The following is a 25,192-nucleotide window of genomic DNA, read 5'->3' on the forward strand; positions in this document are numbered from 1 at the left end:
CCGACTCTCTCAAGGACACCATGTCATCCTCATCCCATCACGAATGAAAACCATTTTCTCTAACAAATTTTGACTTTGACATTTAAGGCCAGAGATTATCCTTTGTATTCCCCTGCATTTGAGGATAGAGATATGACTTTGGCCAAACATTAAGAAATTACTGAAACATTATAAAGTAAACTTTGAAGAAATAGCGTTTATTAATGTATTACAATACATTTAAGTGACTGCTTTCTTGTCTGTATACCAAAGTCTATGTTTCTCTACTATTGTTATAGGCTGAGTGTGATCTCCCCAAACCCAGATGCTGAATCCCTACCTTCTGATGGAATGGCATCCTGAGGTAAGGTTTTGGTAAGATAATTAAGTTTACACAAGGTCAGAAATGTCCCCTTAAGCTTGTTCTCCTTTTGCCTCCTCTCTCTCTCTTATACACACAAAACAATACATTACATTTTATCATAATCCTGGAGGCTTGAGGCCTGAAATGTAGACACTAGCATTCTGAAATCTGGTGAGGGCCTCTTGTGTCACATACAGGGGCCTTTAGCCAACTGTACACACATGCACACACACACACACACACACACACACACACACACACACAAGAAAAGCTCACCTGAACACTGTTTTATTTTGCTGAAGAACAATAAAGACATGTGACTGCAACCCGGATTATGCTTGTTCCATTAAGAACAGTCAGTCGTACATTCCCTTCCGGTAGATTCGAGCAGCCGCCTGCTACTCAAGTGAAGCTGACCAGTGAAGGTGCTGAGAGTAAAAGACCCCCGCGGCTGGCCACAGCGGCTGGACTGTTCCCGAAACACTTACCACACTTTTCCTGAATTTTATAGTTTCTTTGACTTCTCAACTCAAATACTCACGCTTCACACTCGTGTTTAAATGGTTTACTTCCTGGAATTGGTTGGCATGACTTTCTATATTTCATTATTCCCAAGTGAAATGACATCACTAGGAAGGAAGAACATGGAGCCTGAAATCTAAGCTGCAAGATACATGTGCTTGTTCTCTTTGTTTGTTTCATGTAATCTGATCTTAAATAAAAATCAAGATGTACATCACGCTGTTTGTTCATAACATTTTTAATCCATTGTATTGGCCTATTTGTCTTAAAATAAGAATAAATGGCCCTTAATTACATAAATCCAGGAGAGAAAATTTTATTTTACTTTTATGTGCCATTTGTCTTCGTAATTATTCAAGGTTTTGAACATATGTAATTAGGAAACAAATTCACAGCCATATAAAATTGGATACAAAGTATATGAATAAGTCCATGGTGTCAACTATCTAAAAGAAATCAGAGATGTGGACAGGTCAGTTCTGTTCCAGCAGCAGTTCCTAACAGAAAGCTCATAATAATAACACATTCACGGAGTTCCTAATTTATCAAAACATTCCACTGCTGATAAGTTATATTATCCTGATCACACTTTAATTGAAAATGTCTAAAAACATTTGCAAAGTCATGAAAAAAAGGAAAACTGCAAAAAACAACTGTCAAAACTAAAGTTACCATGAATTGAATCTAATAAATTTCATAGTCAATCATGAAATAGAACAGGGAAGTGACACATGAGCACAGGGTGTCCCACTGCAGCAATGAGTGGCCCACTGCCACTATGCTTGCCAATCACTAAGATTTGCTAACTTATTGCTTTCTTATCATAAAATGCACACCAGAGACTATGCTGCGACACTGACGAAATGCACTTGGAACTTCTCTTATCCCAAGAGGAATTTCTCAATGTTCAAAATATTGGGCAATCATCAGGTCTAGGGTCAAAACTACAAGGAGATTCTTTATCTCCCCCATTAAGATGGCTATTACCAAAAAAATTTAAAGCAAGGAGCCACTGAAAATGACTAGTGATTTGAGAATGTGCAGAAATTGGAGCCCTTGAGTGTCGCTGCGAGAGACACACAATAAGCAGCAAGTGTGTACAATGAATGGCAAAGTCACTCTTAAAAAATAGACAAGCAACCACTATAAAGCCCACAAATTTCAACTTGAGAATCAGTATACCAAAAAGATGGGCAGAAAGCATTTAAGTATTACATCAATCACATTCATAATCAAAGTAGTCACAGGAGCCTAGAGGATGGGGCAGGGGAAAGGGCAGGCCACAAATATAGACAGGCAAGGTGTGCCACAGACGAGCAGGCATCCTATCTAACCATCTATCGTGAAGAGAGGAAGGGGATCCTGACACTTACTCTGGGGATGAACTATGAAGGCGTGCTCAAAGAACAGATGTGCATGATTTCATTCACACAGTAGTCTACAGTAGTCTAACTTAAAGACACAAAATTAGTGTGCATTGGCTACGGGAAGAAGACATGGAGGGTCGGTGTACAGAGAGTTCCCAGTGAGAAAACACTGGAGCTGTATGGTCACATAATGAACATATGCTTAATACCACAGAACCATGTGCTTTAGCATGGCAAGATGCTAAGTTTTATACTGTGTTTCACCATGAGAAATAGCGAAAAGGGAATTTTAATAGGAACATTTAACACCAGAAAGATGGCTGCAACACTCAGGATTTAAATCATTGATACTCAGAAATGCTCTCACCAGGGATATGGCAATGGAAACCTATCCTGTGTCTCCTGCATATATACTCCGCTATAAACACCCCTGGGAGCTGGGGATGGAGCTGGCTGGGATAGTGCTTGCTTCACATGCAAGGACCCCAGGTTTAGTCCTCAGGATTGCACAGTATCAAGCTTGGTGGTACATACCTGCAATCCTGTCATCCCAGATACGAAGGCAAGAGGGTGAGAAGTCTCTGGTCATCCTGTGTTCCAAATCAAGTCCAAGGTCAATATGAGACAAGCAAGACTCTGTCTCGCAATAATAATGGTGGTGATCAGAAAAGCTATTTAAAATGAAGGATCAGGTTTGTCGTCCAGTGATGTGTGAACTGGCCCTTCAAAGCTTTAACACCTGACATACAATTTGCCACTTGATTTTATACATTCTAGTAGCATCCTTTCCCAACATGGACCAATTTCATCTTCACTGAGTAAAGGGCTCTCCTCCTGAGAACTTACAGTATCAGCACTCACAGCCTCTCTCTGCACTTTGATCTTGTGGGGATGCAAATAGGCCCTGAACCTATAGAAGAGGTTGTAACAGGCAGCTATAATTTCATCCGATTCACTTTCACCATGCTCGGCTTTCAACGCCTCCAATGGTCTAGCTGTCTTTGGAATGTATGTTAAGTTGATGAGCTCTCCACTTTGATGTCCTCCAGCCTCACAGTCAAAGGTTCTCTATGTCATCTGTGACTCTCCTTGTCATCAGTGCATAGACGCAGCACTTCCCACAGTCAACACATATTAATTTTTTCATTCTTCACAATCAGCCAGGCAATGGTGGCTTATGCCTTTAATCCCAGCACTTGGGAGGCAGAGGCAGGTGGATTTCTGAGTTCGAGGCCAGCCTGGTCTACAGAGTGAGTTCCAGGACAGCCAGGATTACACAGAGAAACCCTGTCTCGAAAAACCAAAACAAACAAACAAACAAAAACATTTTTCACAATCATCACCGTGATGTGATTCAGCCCCTAAGCTAGATATATATAGTGTCCATATGTTTATGGCATTTTCCATCCTTACTATTTAGCCCTTTCTCGGAACACTCAGCACAAAGGCTCTATGCAAGGTAAAGGCTAAAGACTGTATGTCGGGGCAGGATGTAAATTAGAAGACTTATTGAAGCTCAGTAACTGAGAAACTCACCCCCCAAGGGAAATAAACAGGCTAACATGGAAGGTCCACAGGGTTTAACATCACACAGGTCTAACTATGTGGCTCAGGAGACCGAAGAGACAATAACAGCCAGACTGGCAGGCTTGGTCCACAAGTGTAAGAGCCTCCCAGGACTGCTTTGAAGGCTCATCTACAAGGAGCTCACACACCAGCAACTCAGACCAAAAGACCCAGCAGCAGCCAGTAGGCCAGAGTGTGTTCCCCTTCCCACACACTGTCACACTCCACACTCCCCACAGCAGGGCCGGGATATTGGGGGGTTGGGGATGACCCAAGCATTGGTGTAATGTTTGCATGCTCAGCACTTTAAGGAAGAGATGACAGCCTGTGGGTAGAAAGGCAGGTTCCCTTTCAAAGGTCACTAACTAGATTCTCCCTGCATCCTTGTGGTAGAAGTGAGGGAGGGGGAACTTTATCTGGACACTCTTGCCTCTATCCTCATTGACTATTGCTTGGCAAGAGCCTTGTAAATGGAAATCGCCTCGAGACATGACACTTGATAGCCTACCTTTCTTAAAATTCATCCAGATAACCAATGTGATAACTGTGGATGAAAACTTTGGGGGGGTTGTAGTGAAATGAAAGGTGTGTTGTGTTCACCTCACAGCACACAAAGTGTGTGAGAGGGAAGCAGAAACAATGAGCTGTCCTGATGAAATTATTACCAGTCCGTGGGCCGCTGATTTATAGCCAGTGACCTAGAGTAGCTAGCTACAAACAGATGATTCTAATTTTTCAGTAAATGACTAGCCATACCTATTGTTAGAAGAGAACAGGATGTAACAGCTTTCTCTGGGACATAGCTCCATCTACATCTGTCATGACAGAGATGAGGGATTGTGAGACCAGCATGATTAGCACAGAGGAAACAAGAGTTTTGTGGGCATCTTAGGAACGTGATGGGAAGTGGGAAGATGATAACTGTGCTGTTTCTATTCTTTGTAACCCCACTTCACTCTAGTTTTGGTGGAACATTTATCTGGACATTTATATTATAGTCTAGTCAGAATTTCACGTAAGGCCATGGACTGTCTCGGAGACATAGAAACTGCATTATACAGGAAGCAGGAGATTTGTATACTTTCCTTGTAAGCAGTCACTAAACTGAAGTCCTTCACAATGGTGTCAATTAAGACAACAGAGTAACTTTCTAAATATGGAATATAATTAAATCTGGTTAAAAACTAGATTGTAGTCGACACACGCTCCAGACTGTCTCAATAATATGAAACCACTGACTTGATATCAAAGCAGAGAGGGGCTTCCCAGAGCATCATTATATGCAAATGTGCCATCTGCCACACAGAGGTGCTGAACACTCGATGAGCAAGCTGAGAAAATACTGATTTAGGTCCACAAGTTGAGACTGTGGATAGAGATGTGAGCCATGGCGGGAAGCAGCTGACAGAGGACCGGGCTGGGAGTGGGAGCTTGGAAAGCAGATGCCCATCCACGAGAAGCTAAACTTTTGTCGATGTTTTTGCAGTGTGTGTCTGTGTGTCTGTGTGTGTGTTGTGTATATGTCTATGTGTCTGTGTGTATGTGTGGTATGTATATATGTCTGTGTGTCTGTATATGTATGACTGGTGTGGATATGTCTGTGTGTCTATGTGTATGTCTGTGTACGATGTTTGTATGTCAGTGAGTGTCTGTGTGTAGTGTTACTGTGTGCCTCTGTCTGTGTCTGTGTAGTGTTAGTGTCTCTGTCTGTGTATGTCTGTGTGTAGTATGGTGTATGTGTGTGTCTGTGTGTGTTTGTGTATCTGTGTGTATAGGTATGTGTCTGTGTGTCTGTGTGTGTGCAGTGTGATATGTCTGTGTATGTCTGTGTGTTGTGTGTGGTATTTGTGTGTATGTATGTGTCTGAGAGTCTGTGTGTGTGTCTGTGTGTGTCTGTGTATCTGTGTGTAGTGTGTGATGTTTGTGTGTGTGTGAGTTTATAACACATGCCTTCTATTCCTTCTTTCACTTAAACAAGATGTGATTAGGTAAAATTTGTATAACAACCAGTTAACAACACATGATTCATGATTAGTTTATTTTTTTCTATTCATGAAAATTTTGTATTCTTTATAACTAACTCGGAGCCTGTCTGTAGAAAAGTAAGGATCTGTAGACTAACCTTGACTCTGTGAATGAACAAATATGCAACTATCTCAGAATGTGTAAAAAGAACTACTGGACTATTCCAATTTTACTTGATTCCATTTTTAAAGCTTTATTTTTATTATTCTAATTGCATCTGTGAGCATGCCTATATCCATGTGCAAATGAGTGTGCAGGTACCTACAGAGGTTGGAGGCATCAGAGCGCCTTGAAGCTGACACTCCCACTGTTGTATGCTTCTCAACATGGGTTTGAAAACCAAGCCTGGATCCTTTACAGAGCAGCAAGAGCTCTTAGTCCTTGAGCCGTCTCTCCACCCTTGCCCCTCTTAGCCCTTAAGCCATCTCTCCATCATTGTCCCTGGCTCCATTTTCAAAAGATTACTAGCATACCTGTGGATGGTTCACATAAGTAAACATCCAATGGAAAGCCGGCCTTGAGCTGAGGGCAGCTCCTGTGAAAGCCCACTTGCCCCGTATGTACATGGCCCTGAGGTCAGTCACCTGTATCTTGAATGCATGGTCTATTATGTATGCATTTCTATTCATTATTTACCCCACATATACTAGAACTGCAAAACACAGATGGGAATGATCATATTTCAGAGTCAGAGCTTTTATTTTCTTATTTTCAGAACTGTGTTCTTGATTTTCAAAGTAAAAGATAAAATGAGCTGAACATCTATTTCTCTTACGTAGACTGAGCCCTATGGGAACGGTCCTGGCATTTAGGCACATGATGCAGTCAAGAAGGCCTTATGGAGTGACCAGCCTTCGAAGCCTCTAGCATACCTCACGTTCCACTGTGCACTTGACACTTTAAGATTTAGTCCCTGAAGGTAACTTGAAAAAATATGTTCAGTGTTCTAGACATAAACAACACAGGATGTGGGTTAGAAGTCTTGTTTCTCACTCTGAACACAGAAGTCGGCTTCTACTTTGGGTCTGAGGTAAAGCATCCCTGAGAGGTGGGAACGTAGCTTTTGATGGTGGAAGAGTGAGCTCAGAGCTTGAAGGGAGCAAGTTCTCAGGCAAACCAGGTGACCAAGAGACAACACAGGAAGGCTAGACCATGGCAAAGCTAGACCTTCACTGCCCTTGCACACACTAGCAAAGGAAGGGTGCTGAATGTAATACCACACACACACAGAGACACACACATACACTTTACACTGAGAAGCATATTATTATTATCAAGAAATGTTCGTTTCATTAACTATTTGGCATGTAAGATTAAAAGTTATATTGATTCTTATATATTGTAACATTAAAAATGCAAACATCTTCAGTGACCCTATGATAACCAGGAGACTCACAGTCAATTAAAAGAAATTCACAACTGAATGAACTCCACTTAAGGTCATTCAGAACTTTAAGAACTCAGGCTTTCCCCTTGTTTTTATTAGAAATGTTTCCAGACTCTCAAATGCTCATTTTGAAATGTAAATCTATACTACTCAACAAGTGTCTTCCCTTAGTATGTAACTGAAGTATATCTATAAACACTAACTTGGAGAACTCGGGAGGCAGACATCTGCTTAATGAGGTAATTGATGCTTCAGTCCACATGGCTATCAGACCTGTGGGTCCAGGCTGATGGTGGTGGGGACAGATTTATAAAATGGGACCACACACTCTGAGTTACTGTCTTTTAGCCAATGGCTATATATTTACAACACCAGCCAACTGATTAAATAAGGAGACACCCTGTGATTATGCAGCCTGGAGATACAAATCAGTACCATGTGATCTCTTGGTTTACAGCAGCCCCAACAGGAGCTGTGGCTATTTGAGCCAGCCTGTCAAAAGTAAATAGTGAAATACTGACCTCTGTCAGAGATGAACAAGTCTGAGGAGTGCAGGCTTTGAAACTTACCAGGATCAGGCTCACGAGTTAGTGATACAGTGTGAAGGACAATGTGTGTTTTTCTCAAAGGCCCACTTCCAACTCAAGTGTTGTTTTCCATTCAAAAACACAAAACAAGTTGTAATGTTAGCTTTGTTTGTTGGTAAATACAGTACTCATATTTACACTTTTGTCAGGATAAGAAGCAAAAGGAACACAGGCACAGACGACAGAGCCATATATCAGACAGAAGGGAAAGGAGGAGGAGGAGCGGGGCAAGAGCAGGCGAGGGGGACATGATTTGCCTGTATCAGTTACCATAAGGGAAAGCTCTGGGGGCTCCCTGACCCTGGACTACAAGGCCCCAGAAAACACTGAAAGTCAGAGTATGAAGTGCCACACCCAAAGGGACTCAGGACACCCTGGGTACGTGCCAAAGATAATAATTAAACTCTAGGGAGTATTTATAATGCTGCTTATCAATCTAGTCCAAATATGTGTTCTGTCCTGCTTATTTACAAAATGTTTTTAATACATTTTTTAAAAATCGCTTGTCAACAATTTTTTTTGCATTAGCTTTCACTTTTTTAACTCAAAGAAAAGAGCCATCTTTGATAATGGGAGGAAGTCCTCTGGGTGGAGGTGAGGTTCCTTCGAGATAGCATATTATGTTCCACACCTGGGAAACTCAACTGAGGTGTGTGCACCAGGCATGGTGAGGTCGTTGCTGATCTATGCTCTAGGAGGGGGTGAGGGGAAGCTGAGCTATCTCTAATATTTCTGGGTTTCCTTTGAAGTGATGAGAATGACATGCTCTTGCCTTGGGGGTCTTTCTAGGAAGTGTGATCTGATGTTGAATAGTCATAGGATCAATACAGACTCTGCATTAACCAAAACATGCATGTTCCTCCTTCTTCTCTAAGACATATTTTATTGGAATTGGCAAGAAAAACAGTAGACAGATCACAGATACTAAATTTCCTATCTCTTCCAAAGGGTGAGTATTTCCCATCTGTTACCTGCTATATATGTTACTCTCTGTGAGCGATTAATTTAAATCAAGATGTCATCGTGAGAACAATCAGGAGAGGACAGAAAGCCAAAGCACACATCAGTAATCCATGCACACAGTATGCCCCGCTGGATTCTACCAACACTTTAAGTGGTGCAGTAAGGGCAGACCGGCATTGAACAAATGATGTGGAGTACCTAGATGTCCATAAAAACAAATATTGATAAACTGAACTTCACCCAAGTGAGGAGGCTCAGTGACAGTCCACACAAAGATAGTAAGAAGCCCAAATACAGACAGGCAGAAAATGATTGCAAGCCATGTGTTTGCTTCAAAAAGGACACAAAGGGACTGGGAGAATACTGGAGAAGAGAAGAACAGAGGCTCCTGGGACAGCCTCAGCAGTACAGCTCACCCACAGGAGAAAGAGGCAAGGCGGGCTCTTCCAAAAGGAAAATGAGAGGAGATCTGGAAACCTACTATAGGACAAGTCCATAGCCCGCAAGCCCCACCCAGAGTGGGGCCAAGAGACTGATTTCTCTGGCAGGTACAACAGAATCAGAGAGAAATCGCTTTGGCCAGGCTGTTTAATTCTAAGGGCAGTAGCTCTGGACCATCTTAGTGGAAGCTATTGAGCTCAGAGAACAACAGCAGGTATGGAGCTTCCCTTGGGCCTGTAAAGGCAGGCAAGCACAGAGATAACTCAGACCTGGAACCCTTACTTGGCCCAAACTACCCACGCTCCCCTTTCCTAACAAAGCGCTCTGCATTCTGGGACCTCTGCCTTCATGGAGCTGCAAGCATTTGGGTCACGCAGGCATTTGCCTCCCTAGCAACCCTTAGTAAATTCCCTTTCTGTGACCAAAATCTTCCAGAAGCATGTCTTAGAACTAAGGGCCATTGCTGATCAGCCTGGCCTGGTTTGGAGTACATGTGTAAAAAGGCAAATTCGGTCAAGGGAAATCTCCTGTTTGGCATCTTATGCCTATGCATGACTGAGCATACATAAGATTAAGTCAGATGGATCAGGGAATGGGAAGCACACAGTGAGCAAAGGCATTAATGACCTCAGCCTATGAGTCAAAACAGAAAACCACTCACAGTCTACCCCAGACAACTGACTTCTCCAGGACCTACAAAAGGAAACGCTGGGCAGCAACAGTCCTTGAGCTGTCAGCTTTCTCAGGACATGCTGTTCAGTGTGGGTTGTCCACTCTGTAAGACCTTGGAAACACCCAGGCTGAACAGTAACACTGAAAACAGCAAGCAAGCACAGTAGTGTGTACCTGCAATCCCAGCAATAAAGACACTGATGTGGGAGGTTGGCAAGTTTGGGGTCTTCCTGGGCTACATAGAAAGAGTTCTTGTCTAGCCAGGGCTACATAGACAGCCTCAAAACAATCTTTAAAAATAAATTTAAAACCATAAGAAAGGCAAACCCTGGTGACAACGTGGAAAGACTGAAAGCATCCATGTGCTGCTATAAAATGATAGAACTTTATATACAGTTTTTATATACTCTGACAGCATTTTACAACTAATCAAGAAGCTAGCCATGCTATGTCCAGGCATTTTTCATAGAAAATGAACATTTGTGTCTCCACAAGCTTGTACGTGAATGCTTACTTCAGCAGTATTTGTAATAGCCCCAAATTGAAACCAGCTCAGATGCCCTCACAGGGATGAGCAGTTAAGCAAGCTAGTGTATCCATGCTAGCATGCATTGCCTATCCAGGAACAGAAATGAAGCAATGTTGAATAGAATGTGGATAAATCTCCAAATAATTACAGTGACTGAAAAAAATGTCCCAAACGCTACATGTTGTATGCTTCTGATCATGTAATATTCTTAAACTCACAAACACAGGCATGCAAACACACAGGAACACACACAACAGAAATATCAGAAGCTAAAAATGAAGGTTGGTGTATAAAGAAGGGACAGGGTCTATAGGGACATGAGAACAGAAATTAGAGGCACATGAGATCTCCGTCTGACAGTGAAAACCTCCCATATCAAAGTCAACATAGCATTCGCAATATTTCAAGTAGTTTTGCTTAGCATTGCTTTTGGGAAAGTGTATATAAAAAGCACAGGGATCTTACTGTATTATTTCTTATTATTGCATGTGAATCTATAATTATTTCTAAATGAAAAACTTAAACTGATATGGATCCCTTGAGTAAACTAAAGAAACAATTGAGTAAAATATCAGTTAAATGAAGAGAAGTATCTAAGGAAAGGAAATCAGATCAATGGCTTCAGCCTATTGATAAAGTGTCACGATTGTGAAATTTTGGAACTTTGAGCTTCTGTGGAATCCTTGCTTTTAGTTTTTATTCATGTGTATGTGTGTGTGTTGTGTATGTGTGCGCACACACACACACACACACAAATGCAGGTGTACAAGCACCTGTGTGTAGCTGGTCACAGACTCTATAAGATGGTGTCCTTCAAGTGCCCTATAGTTACGGAGTTTCAGACAGTTTTGAGCAGCTGCCACCTGTGCTGAGAGCTGAATTCTGGTCTGCTACAAGAGCAGAGAATACTATTGGTGACAGAAACACCTCTTCAGCTCCAGTTGTGGGGTTGGTTGTTGTTGTTGTTATTGTTGTTTTGTATTCTTTCTGGTTTTACTTTTTGCTATTCCATGTTAAGAATCATAAACCCTTATTATTTATTTTTAAGATAAGGTCTCCCTATGTAGCCCTGGCTGGACTAGAACTCTCAGAGACACACTGGTGGTAGCATTGTATGGTTCTAATGATACAATCCAGTAGAGAACATTTTGTAAGCTATGAACTTTCATTTTGCAGGTTACTGCTCAATGTCACATAACTGTTAGTCTTTCTTGGTTGGGTCCCAGAAAGCAAGTGTAAACTAACACTTGCCGAACACTTTGCCCATTGTGGAGTGAACAAAATCCCCTATGTGGTAAACTGAGCACATCACGCACCAGAGTTAAATCCTCCAAGACCAACACATACCCATGTCCCCATCTGCAACGTCCCACTAGGGGGCTGTTATAAGTGTGGATTTATTATCACTTAGATATGTGAAGACAGAGATCTGGAGTTGACTTCTGTGGAAGGGGTAAAGTTCCAATGAGCAGACAGTTGAGTCACCAGGAAGGGGCCTTTGGGCTATGCATCAGGACAGGTAAGGTGGCAGGGGAAGTGCTGAGAAGCCCTTTCTGTGGCTTCCTCAGGAGGAGGCAAGGCAGTCAGGATATATTGGTTGGGGATGAAATGATCCAGAAGGTTTGAGTCAATGGTGTGATACCCAGCTGGTGGGCACCGCTGAATCCAATCGGATTGTGGGCTGAAGGGCAGGGGAGGCTACCCACATCGATGAATTTATGTCTCCATGTCATATGAGGAAGGGAAACCTAGCTGGAGGTGGGAAGACACTGAGTTCATGGCTTTAAGGAGTTTATTCATACCCCAAACCCCGTGCTCACCCCCATACTCACCCTAACCCCTACACCTACCCCACCCTCACACCCACACCCACTCCCACCTCACAACCACCCCTACCCTCACCCCCATCCTCACACCCCCATGCACTCCCCCACCATCATCCCCACACCCACCCTCACACCCATACCCACACCCACCATCATCCCCACCTCCACTCCCATCTCCAGTCTCCCCTCACCCTCTCCCCCACCACTCATCTTCACTCTTCCCTGGGTGAGTCCTTTGCCCTTTACCTGTTCCACACAGAGGGTTCTGATTCATCCTGCACAGCTCCAAATGAGGCCATATTACCTTGGGCTGCCACTTCTGAAGTCATCAGCCAGGATGAGCCCTTCTTCCCTTTTCCTTCTCTAGGATATTTTGTCATGGCAACAAGAAAGGACAGGCACACGGGACAAGCAGGCATAGACTGGCTAGTACAGATCATTTCTGCAGGCTCTAGGGCAGTGTTTGCATTGCTCAAACAATGCAAATGCCCTGCTTCGGTTAGGACAGGTGAAGAATGGCCCAGACTGTCCTGTCATCAGCCTATAAAAGATATCGAGGAGAGGTGGGCTCTCGACTGGTTGGTTTATAAATAAAAACACACAGCCCTCGGGGGTTGAGGGTAAGGACATTCTTTTTACAGTCAACAGGGCTGAGAAGTCAAAACATTATTAGAAATATAGAAAATTTAAAATTCTTATTATTGCTGTTGCCCAGGGCCTTCATGGTAGATTCTGAAATAATACTTTATGGGAGTGAAAGTTAATTACATGAAAGTAGTTACAGTGATGCTGAAATATTTTAATAAGAAAAAGCATACGATCTCAAAAAAAAAAAAAGTTTGAAAGTCTTCCCGGGGTACAAGTCTGTCACCAGAATGAAATCACTCACGTACCCCTGACCAGCTAAGGACACATGCTCTGCTCTGCTGTGACCCCTCCCCTTGGTCAGTCTGCTCTGGGTCACAGTCCCATACTCCGCCCACAGGATGGATGGCAGTCCCTTGGTAGTCTCTAATGTCTCTGACTTCATCAGAAGATGCCACTAAAGGCCACCTTTCCCTCTGCCATCAATTCCTAGTATTAATGGCTCGTGACACTTTGTGACACCTTGTGACACCATGTGACACCTTGCTTTTTGTTGATCTTGTTAGGCATTCTCAATATTATTGAACCTGCTGCATTGACTTTTCCCTGCTGGATTTCCATTTTTCATTTTGCTTTGACAATTTGCTTTTTTTTTTGGCTTGCTCTTACTGTTTTCTGAAGTTTGAAGCACAGACCTTAAATTATGGATTGAAAACTTTGCCTGTTTGTCTGCTTGGAGCTGTCAAGGCTCTCTCAGCAGTGTGCTAACTGTGTCCCACAGATGGTGCTATGCTGTATTTTCATTTTTCGTCAGTTTGATGTATTCTTTTAATTTCCTTGAGACTCCCCCTTCTGATCTGTGGATTATTAGAAGTGTGTCACTTACATCTCAAATATTTGGAGGTTTTCCAATTATCTTTCTGTCACTGACTTTCCTTTTATTAGCATCAGAGAACATGGTGTGTAATTCTATTATTTTAGATGTGTGGAGGTTTCATTTAGGGACCAGGATATGGCGGATCTCGGGATTTGATTGCTCTATGTCTAGTCGCTCCTTCATTGGCTATTGAGAAATGGGACTTGAGGCTCCCCCCAACCCCCAGTAAAAGTGGCATTAGTACCTATTGCTCTTTTCAGTTCTCCGCACCTTGGCTCAGTGTTACACCAGCTTTGCCATGTGGCATGTTTGTGCTCAGCGTTGCTATGTATTTTGGATTGCTGACTCTTTCTACTTTGTAGAATCAATTGCCCATGTGTCAGTTTCCTTTCTGTTCATGGGATTTCTTCAAGCTACTTTTTGGTAGGTCAGCCAATGACAAACTCTTTCCATTTTCCTTCATTGGAGAAAGTCTTGATTCCATTCTCTTCTAATGAAATATTTTTTGAGAAGGATAAAATTTCGTTCTTCCCACACTTGAAAAGTATTGTTCCAGGTCTGTGATCTCCATGGCGTCTGATCGAAAATGTAAGTTTTATAAGCTTTTTTAGAGGGAGGAATAGAAATCGAGGGGGAGAACAGATAAGGTAAGGCAGTGGCAAGATGCCACAGGCTAGGTGATATTACAAGATAGTTGATGGTCATTTTCCTTTGCCTGGTTTCAATTTTGTTTCTTCCTTTTCTTCAGTTTTTAGAAGTTAATGATGTGTATGGCTATGAGTTCCTTTGGCTTTATCCCAGTTGGGACGCAGTCACTTTCATGAGTATATACAACTTGATATTTCATGGTAGATTTGGAGAGTGTCAGCCATTACTTACACAAGCCCTCTCTAGCCCTTTTCTACTCTGTGCCATAGAGACATGGTTTTATTTGCTGGCAGGATGGCCTTTACATGGCTCTGCTGTAATCACAGCAGGACTGGAATATAAATATGGTTCTCTAGGACACCGAGTTTCAAGACAGTACCTCTCTCTCATTTCTGTTACACTGCAGGCTTCCTGGTTTGTGGGCTTCTAGGTAATGCTCTTGTCCCTTTCTCCTGCCATACTGTAGAAGCGCTGGGATGATAGGTATGTGTCGCCGAATCTGATTTTTTTTTCTAATCTGTGTTCTAGAGATCAACATTAAGTCATCAAGCCTGTGCCACAAAACTGCTTTCTAAAATGAGCAACCTAACCAGCCCACCAAATTTCTTCTTTCCAAGTCTCCTTCTACTTTCATGGTGAGTGTGTGTGTGTGTGTGTGTGTGTGTATGTACAAACATGTTGCTTGCCTTCCACTTGTCACCAGGAGTATGTATTCAGAATTTCTCTGAGGACAAGATATTCGTGTATAATCATGTCACTTGAAACAGGGTGGTGTTTCTTTAGTTTTATAAAAATGAGCAAACTTCTTTCTAAAGTGTATGTTCAGTTTGCTCTCTCGGAAGCAGGGTGTAAGTATGCAGTATGTTGCTGGTCCCCACTTTATTTAGGATTACAAATTCAACTGGACTACAAAGAGTTAAAATATAACATCCTATGCTCCTAACTGATAGTTATTAAGGAATTCTACCTTTTTAATAACCTAGAATAGAATAATCTTTAAATGACTGTTTAATCTGTATGCAACAATTGTGATCTTTTTGAAATATATCATTTTTTAAGTTTTGAAATTAAATTATAATTGCATAATGTCCCACATTCTCCTTCCTCCCCCCCCAACCAACCCCCTTCAACCCCCTCCTTGCTCTTTCTCAAGTTTGTGGCCTCTGGCTTCTTTTTCTTTAAGTGTTGTCATATACTCCTAAACATAAAATGCAATCTGCTTGGTCTACATAATGTCATTTGTATATTTGTTATTCAGGCTGAGCATTTGGACTCTTCTGAACACAGATTGCTGGGAATCACAGTGTACTTCCTAATGAGATAACTTCCACACTGTGCACCTGAGTTCTGGCATTGAATTATCAACAGCCACTTCGGGGATGTCTCAACAGCTTGATCTTTTATTTACATATAAGATTGGTAACACCTATTGTGGATCTCCAAGGTACCTCTGATACATCAGTGTTCAGGATGACTTCAAACTGATGTTGCTTGGCCCATCTCTCCCTCTTTGTGTGTGTCCTCACACATTTGTCTGCTGCTCATTGTGAGGTTTTTTTATATCTGTGTGCACTTTGGGCAGGGATCAACAACAAGTATCTTGCTCAGTTGCTCTCCACCTCATTTTTTGAGTTAGAATCTTTCAGTGAACCTTGAGATCACTGATTCAGCTGGACTGGCTGGCAAGCAAGCCCCAGGGATCTGCCTGCTGGTACTCTCCCAGATATGGGATTCAAATGTGTGCCACCACTCTAGACTTTGACATGGTTGCTGGAGATCCAAACTTAGGTTCTCATGCTTGTATACCAAGTACTTTCCAGCTTAGCCGTCCCCACAGTCCCACAGACTCTCCATCTTGAAGACCACCCACCCACTCCTACCTTACCACCCTTCACATGATCAAGGGCCTCTCCTCCCATTGATGCCAGATAAGGCCATCCTCTGCTACATATGCAGCTGGAGTCATGGGTCCCTCCATGTGTACTCTTTGGTTGATGGTTTAGTCCCTGGGAGCACTGGGAAGTCTGATTGATTAATATTGTTGTTCTTTCTATGGGGTTGCAACCTCCTTCAGCTCCTTCAGTCTCCCCCTCGCTACTCCATTGGGGTCCCCCAACTCAGTCTGATGGTTAGTTGTAAACATCTACATCTGTATTGGTACATCTACATCTGGTTTGGTAGCTGCATATGGGATGGATCTCCAGGTGGGGCAGTCTCTGAATGACCTTTTCTTCAGTCTCTGCTCCACTCTTTGTCCCTGTATTTCCTTTAGACAGGAACAATTCTGGGTTAAAATTATTGAGATGGGTGGGTGGCCTCATCCATCAACTGGGGGCCGTGCCTAACCTCTGGATATGGTTTCTACAATTTCTCTCTCTCCTTTGTTGGGTATTTATCTAATCTCATCCCCATTGGTCTTAGGAGCCTCTTGCTTTCCTGGTATCTGAGACTTTCTGGTAGCTATCCCCAGTTCCCCATCCCCAACTGCTACACACCTCTGTTCAATTTCCTGACCCTCTGTACATCTCTCCTATCTCCTTCCACACCGGATCCATCCCCCCTTTCCCCTTCCCCCCTCCCCTCTCCCTCCCAAAGTCTCTCCCTCTACTTTCTGTGATTATTTTGTTCCCCTTTCTAAGTAGGACTATATCTGATAGAGGGCTAATATCCAATATATACAAAGAACTCAAGAAGTTATACTCCAGAGAACCAAATAACCATATTAAAATGGGATACAGAGCTAAACAAAGAATTCTCAACTGAGGAATCTCAAATGGCCTAGACGTACCTAAAGAAATGTTCAAGTTCCTTAGTCATCAGGGAAATGCAAATCAAAACAACCCTGAGATTCCACCTCACACCAGTCAGAATGAATAAGGTCAAAAACTCAGGTGATAGCAGATGCCAGTGAGGATGTGGAGAAAGAGGAACACTCCTCCATTGCAGGCAGGATTGTAAGCTGGTACAACCACTGTGAAAATCAGTCTGGCAGTTCCTCAGAAAATTGGAAATAGCACTACTACCTAAGGACCCAACTATACCACTCCTGGGCATATACCGAAAAGATGCTTCAACATATAACAAGGATACATGCTCCACTATATTCATAGAAGCCTTATTTATAATAGCCAGAAGCTGGAATGGATATAGAAAATGTGGTACATTTACACAATGGAGTACTGCTCAGTGATTAAAATCAATGACTTCATGAAATTCTTAGGCAAATGGATGGAACTAGAAAATATCATCATTGTGAGAACATTCATATCTACAAGTTTTATACAAGTGACAATCAACTGTGCTCCATGTCAAAAACAAGAGCATGTCTTCTCTCGGGTGAAATCAATAAAACCTGAAAATATAAAGACGACTGTTTAGGAAGAGGAAGATGGTGAGCAAGAGGGGACAACTGGGGATCTGAATATGATGGACGTATACATTAGATATGTGTACAAACACAACACAACAAAACACATTCTTTTATACAATTATATGTACTAGTATGAGAAAAATAAGAAGGGAGTAACCTCTTACAACTTCTCCTGTCTTTGTATAAACAGCTCACACTCTCACAGGATAACTTCGATTATTAGAGAGTGGTACATTAAACGAGTCAAACACTATTTCCTAGTATTTCTGTTAAAATGGCATTGACATTGGAAAGTGAAGCTGAAAACATCAAGCAATTTATCTTCTTAATGTAAGTAGGGCCTTCATAGTTCCCTTATGATGTAGCTAGCTCATAGAGTTGCCTAATGGCATTAAGAATATAGTACTTGTCTCTCCCTTGCTATATGTGAAAGGCTCACAAGGAATTATCGTCTGTATGTTTATTTATTTTATAAGTGCATTCTACACACCTCAGTTATTGTGTATGTGCCAATACAGCTTAAAAATATATTCAAATTGGGAGATGAAGGAATATTGGAATTCTAACAATGGGCACTACAGTTTCAAATATGAACTGACTTTACTGAATTTCATCTTTGTATCAGTGTCATCTATCCATTAATATGAGTTTTGGCATACATTATTTAATTCAACAAAAAAATCATTATTCTTCAACTTCTGCATTTGAGTCATCTCAAGTTTGATAGCATAAATTCTTTAAAGGGATGTCTGACATTTGTGCCTAGAATGTATACTGAGTACTGTAAGTAAGTAGCAGGTGTTCAAGGTACACAGAATGGATTCCTCTAGAGCAGATGGATATTAGTTACTATTGAAATCAGTCAATATCCTAAGCTTCCTTCATTCTGGTCTCTCCTTCTTCCTGCTAATGTCATTGTTCCTAGTTTATTGTTGCTGCTGCTGCTGCTGCTGCTGCTGCTGCTGTTGCTGTTGCTATTGCTGTTGTTTTTGTTGTTGTTGTTGTTGTTGTTTTGTACCTTTTCAAGAGAATAGGTCACATAGCATTCCAAAAGTTTACACCAAGTTCAAGCATAAATTCTAATCATAAATCTAAACAAAATGACAAAAGAAGTTTACACATGAAACACTAGTTTCATTAAAACTAGTGATACAACTAGTCATTTATTATCTGTCACTAGCTCCACAGTTTTATGGAGATTCTAAAACTATAATTCTTATGTCTAAGTTAATATTGAAGTTTTGTGTAGATAAACACAATCAATACTTTATCTTATGTCCTTGTACCTGCAATAAATAGTTCATTTCTTTTACAACTTTGAGCTAATAGTTTTATGGCCTAAAAGAATGTAATCCTAAATTTTAGATCTGTATGCCAGCTTTCTATCTCAGTGCAATTAACTCATGACAGATAAAGACTGGCAGAGTTTTAATTGCAGTTTTTACAGAGAGCTGTAATTGTGGTCCTTATTTTAAAGAGCTTAATAATCACTAGTATAAATTTAGGAATTCTCACAGAAAGATCATTAGGAATTAAGAAATCATCTATTTGTCTGTATAGCATCACTACAAGACAGTACCTCTTCATTGATCTGCAGAAAATTTGCCCAATAGGGTGGGCTAATGTCTAGGGATTGTTATATAAATTTAATAATGACAGGAAAGGCCTATCAATAGCAAGATTAAACCCTAAGACCTTGTCACTTGGACCTTGCCTGCAAGGAGTCATTCATCAAAGTCCACAGAGAAACCATCTCAGGAAGATCACCTGCTAGCCCTTAGCCTCTCCTAGGCAGCTTCTGAGAAGGACTCATGCATAACATACACCGACAGTGTGAGATAGTCAGGATGGGTCAAGGGAACTGCATATAATACACAAAATGCTTATTCCTGGTTTTCTTTTCACATACCATCCATAAGATATATTATTCTTCACTCACTAATCGCCAGATGTGCCAGGCAATATACTGTTTGCACACAGATGTAAGGCATAATTTTTACCTTTAAGTTGACAGACTTTGGAGAAAATTTTGGGGTGAGGAATTTAAAACAAAGTCACCATAGTGATGCCAATAGGTCAAAGCACAAAAGAAAGTTGTCTAAGAATTAGGAATTTGGTAATGACATTTTAGAAAAGATCTAGAACTCCATTATCCTTTGTCAGGATCCCCATTAGGGTCTGCCTATATCATTTTAAACAGAATATGAAATACAAATTCCAAAGCCTCCGTGGCAGATATAACAGTAATACTGACATGTTAGCAACAAAATTACAAAGGTAGAATCCATGGCTTCTAGTCAATTATATGCAGTAAGAGAGACCACTCCCACTTCAAATGTGAGGCAACATCAGCTAAAATGTGGGCAAATGCAGCCAGAAAACCAGTACCTCAACCAGGTAGATAGCTCTGTTTTAAGCTGGCCTTCAAGTCCAGGGGAAAGGCTAACTGCCTTTGGTGAGGATGTAACCCCCAAGAAGAGGAACTAAATAAAAAAGGGGGAGGGGAAACGGGGGAGAGACAGCTGATGGCGTTACACATGCCTGATTGATGGCCTCATGGGACTATCCACTGAGGTATTGTATAAAGTACTTCCCAGTCCCAGCATAAGCCTTTCTGAAATAGGTCTCCACCCACTTAAATACACTTCCAATCTGTGTATATCTGAGACCTTGTTATCCACTAGAACCTGAGCTGCAGGAGGTAAGAGAGTAACTTGTGGGTGCTACCTGGGTTCTACTTGTATGAAAGCTGTTGGCTTCTCCCAAAATAAAATGTTAGCCAATACAGTGGCTCTGCTGAAGTAATTAGCCAGTTCTTTCAGACAGAAATAACTTTGAGACTCCGAAGCATCTGAAGTGCATAAGGGCTGGTATATCATTTCTGTGGACCTGAAGTACAAAGAAAAGAACAGGGCTAAACCGTGTCTACTGAGCATGGACCTGGAAACAGACAGATCTCCATGCACCATGCACCATAATGGCTACCACTGCATGTCCACTGGAGCTCTAGGGAAAGGGGTAGGGGAATGAATGGAGAACAAACAGGGTAAACAAGTATTAAGCAGGGATTCTACAGTATCACCTAGCTTTAGTTTCTAAAAGGAACTTAGAATTAAGCATAATGCACAGAAGTTATCATGTTACTCTTTTCAGCTTTTTCTATGTGTGAAAGAAAGCATAAAGCTCAAGAAATTAAAAAAAATATTTTGTGATGTTCATTCTCATCAACTTGACACCATGTTGAATCATCCAGGAAGAGGGTCGCAATGAAGAATTGCCCAGGTTTCAGTTGCTGGTGAGTATGTCTGTGTAAAGGCCTGGCTTCGTCACAGCAACTGATGTAGGAGGACCCAGCATAACGTGGGCAGCATCACTGCCTGGGTTTAAGGCCTGGGCTATAGAATAAGCACTGAGAGCCAAGCATTCCCCGCCTCTGCTCTTGACCGTGGGTGTGACTTGTGACAACCAAGCATTCCCCACCTCTGCTCTTGACCGTGGGTGTGACTTGTGACAATCAAGCATTCTCCGCCTCTGCTCTTGACTGTGGGTGTGACTTGTGGCCTCCCTAGCATTGCCACGGTGAGGAAAGGGCACAAACAGACCCTTCCAGCTTTAAAGCAGCATTTCTCAGGGTATTTCATTACAGCAACAGAAAAACAAAAACAACAACAACAACAAAAGCTAAACCATGAACTGATTCTGATCTAGTGACAGGGACGTGGCTGGGTCAGTAAGAGCACTTATTGCGCACACACAAGGACTTGAGTTCAGATTCCTGGCACCCATGTAAAAGTCTGTAACTACAATACTGTGGGGAAAAACAATAGGATCTTGGGGCTTGTGGGCTGACAATCTACTTATAAGTTCCCTGACAGACACTGTCTTGAAGGAGTAAAGGAGGGAGAGGTAAAACAAGATACCCAGCATCTTCTCTGGACTCTGCTCAGGAACTCACATACCCATACCACAATGCACATACGTATACACACATGCACACACACATAAACCACAGTCTACATACCTTACACACACCACAGTGCACATTACATACACACACCCCACAATCTACATATCACACACACACATACACACCCCACAGTCTACATACCACACACACACACACCACAGTCTACATACCACACACACACACACACACACACCACAGTCTACATACTTCCCTCACACACACCCAAGTGCACATTACATATATACACACACATACCACAGTCTACATACCTCTTTCTCTCTCTCTCATACACACACACATCACAGTGTACATACACACACATGCATACACATACACCCCACAGTCTATGTACTTCCCTCACACACATACCACAATGCACACACACACACACACACACCATGATAGTTTTAGCAGCATGAGTTCAAAGAGAATATGCAGTACATATTCAAGTATGGAAGGCTTTGTTTTGCTTCAGTCTCTCTTAGTTTATGTTTGTTACAAAAGACAATGTAGCATCTGGAATTATTTCTTGTCGATAAAAGCACCAATAAAAATGAGATATTCTCTTTTGATTTATTTTTAACTCTAGTAAATCTGAGATACCAGTACAAGAGTTCACAGGGTAGGTATGGATAGTGCCTGGTTCGATAGATCCTTGAGATTTGAGGTGGATCGGAGTACAGTTCCCGAGATCCTGTGAATCATGCTTTCTGGCTTCCCATGTTTCCAGGTTGACGGACATCGTTCTGTGTGGCAGCAGAGGCCCAGGTGTAAAGCAACTCCGTCTACACTTCCCATTCCAGCCTTACTCTTCTAAATTTAGAGAGACCTGTTTCCTCTTTCATCTTCAGCTATGGGTCCTCAAAAAGAAGGTGTCAGCTTTGCTTGCCAGCGAAAGGGCAAATAAGTGGCTGAACATTCCTGCTGAAAAGAAATCATGGCATATAGTGACCATTTAATCTGACCAGTCTTCTCTTGACAGGCCAGATCAGATTACTTCTCTCTGTAGAGTACTCATCACCCTTCCTGGGACAGTGAGCAAATCAATCTCACTGATTTCTTTGGGCTTTCCCAACTAATCCTTGACCAGGTCAGTAGCAGAATTACTTTAAGCCTCTTTGACAACATGAGAAAGCCAGGACTGTAAATATAATTAGTGATTCCTTTCTATATTTCCTAGCAGACATTTTCTGCCTCTGAAGGTTGAGCTTAGCAGTGGGCAAAGGTGATGGGGTTGGGGAAGGGGACCAGAATAATGAGGGACAAGCAAACCTACACTGAAGAGACTTTCCAGCTCCAAGCCTCTGAGTACTGGCATGGCAGGATTATTCAGCACAGAGAACAGACAACCATTAGACAGATTTCTACTCTGTGCAACAAAATGATTTTCAGTGATAATTGTGAAATGGAGTGAGCAATAGCTTTAAAAGATATAAGGGCAGAAATGTGTCTTTTATTAAATGCTGTGTTATAGAATCTGGATGCTTTTGTCTCGTCAGTTTCAAACATTTATATAGTTGATTTGGTTCAACTTCACCCTTACTCCCCCACCTCAGCCCCTCCCTCTCCTTCTAAAATATATTTCCAACTTCATTTTTTATTGGATATTTTATTTACATTTCAGATGTTATCCTCTTTCCCCATTCCCCCCCCCACATCCAGAAATCCCCTATCCTATCCCCCCTCCTCCTGCTTCTATGAGGATGTGCCCCTACCCACTGATCCACTCCCACGTCCCCACCCTGGAATTCCCCTACACTGGGGCATCCAGCCTTCATGGGACCAAGGACCTCCTCTCCCACCTATACTCAACAAGGCCATACTCCCCTACATATACAGCTGGAGCCATGGGTCCCTCTCCATGTGCTCCCAGGCTGGTGGTTTAGACCCTGGGAGCTCTGGTTGGTTGGTATTGTTGCTCTCCCTGTGGGACTGCAAATATTTCTAACTTATAAAGCCATGTCTTCCTTTTGTGTGTGAGGCAGTGAGTTTATTGGAGTTTGCCTGGATTATAGGTTATGAATTACAGTAGAGGTAATTCTCAGTGGCCACAACACTGTAGAAAATTATTCCTACATGCAATTATTGTCTATAGTCCCCCAGGGACTGTATATAGTCCCTCCCCAAAACATAAACCTCCTAAATCATAGTGATACAGTGCATTATTTCTTTGATTAGTTCCACATAACTTTATACATTTATTTGTATTGATGATTTTTTACTGATTGATTACTGATTTAGTGATTGATTTACTGAGTGACTACTGGTGAGACAAGATTGCACATGAGCTTATGGTCCTACTGCCTCTGCTTCCAGGGTGCTGGGGATGCCACCTCATGCGGCATCACAGCCTTGATGACGCTACACCCTTGATGAGACTTTTAGTCTTAAAGAAAGTACAAATATGAAGACAGTAAGAAAATTTAGAGTTATTATTTGAGTTTAGTAAATTATTCCATGCAAGAACTTAAGTTTGAGCTTACGAAGAAGAAATGTTCCATCCATCTCCCAGCCTGTGCTGAGTCTTGTCTGCTCACAACACAAATGAAAACCCAGGTCTTCCTGGGTCAGTGAGGCTTAGAGAAAGCCAGCACTGGTTCGAAGTTCTCACTCGCACTGCGCTATTACTGTTAGATTTGCTTTGAATTTTATTTCTTTTTAGTATTTTACTCATAGAATGGTTCATCTGTTTTATTCTGCAACAATAACTGAGGAATATGTTTCCACTCCGATTTCTGTGCTTTAAGTACATTCTGATAAATTCCTAGAGCTATGCCAGAACTAATTTATTTATCCCATGCATATCTGAATATTTAGTTTGTTCAAGCCACTACTGTATTTTCCTTTTTATTAGTTTTAAGTTAGTATACAAAGCACTAGATTTCTTTATGACATTTTCATGCATACTGTGTTCTTATTGGCCCCATCACTCCACTCCTATCCTCTGGACCCCACACTTACTGACTCCATTTTCCTCCCTTCTGACAGTCCTGGGAGGTACAAGGATCTGCACTTTATAATAATGAGAACTAGAGTCAGTTTATTCTACAACTTTGCAAGGCTGAGTGTCACTGGCTAATTAACCAGGGTGAGAGAATATGATTTTATAGGTCATCGGCTAATTAACATTTGTCTTTTTCACAACAAAGATTCTTTGTTCACTTTGCATCCTAAGCCTCCTAAATCATGAACTAGATCAGCAGTTGTCAACTGTCAAACGTCACAAGTATTAAAAAACACATATTTCTAATGGTCTTAGGAACCCCAACCGTAAAATCATTTTTTGTTCCTACTTCATAATTGTAATTTTGCCACTAAGCAGTATCTCAGTTCCTAAGACCACCAGAAATATATTTTTTTCTGATGGTTGTGACCCACATGTTGAGAAACTCTGAACTAGCTAAACCTTTTTTCTTTATAAGCTGGCTGCCTTGGGTCTTTTATTACAGTAACATGTGGCCATCTAATACAACTACAACTCTCTGATAGTTCATTTGGAAATTCTGAAGCCATTGAT

The sequence above is a fragment of the Grammomys surdaster genome, unplaced genomic scaffold, assembly GCF_004785775.1.
Source record: "Grammomys surdaster isolate TR1022 unplaced genomic scaffold, NIH_TR_1.0 233, whole genome shotgun sequence".
In the NCBI taxonomy this organism is placed as follows: domain Eukaryota; kingdom Metazoa; phylum Chordata; class Mammalia; order Rodentia; family Muridae; genus Grammomys; species Grammomys surdaster.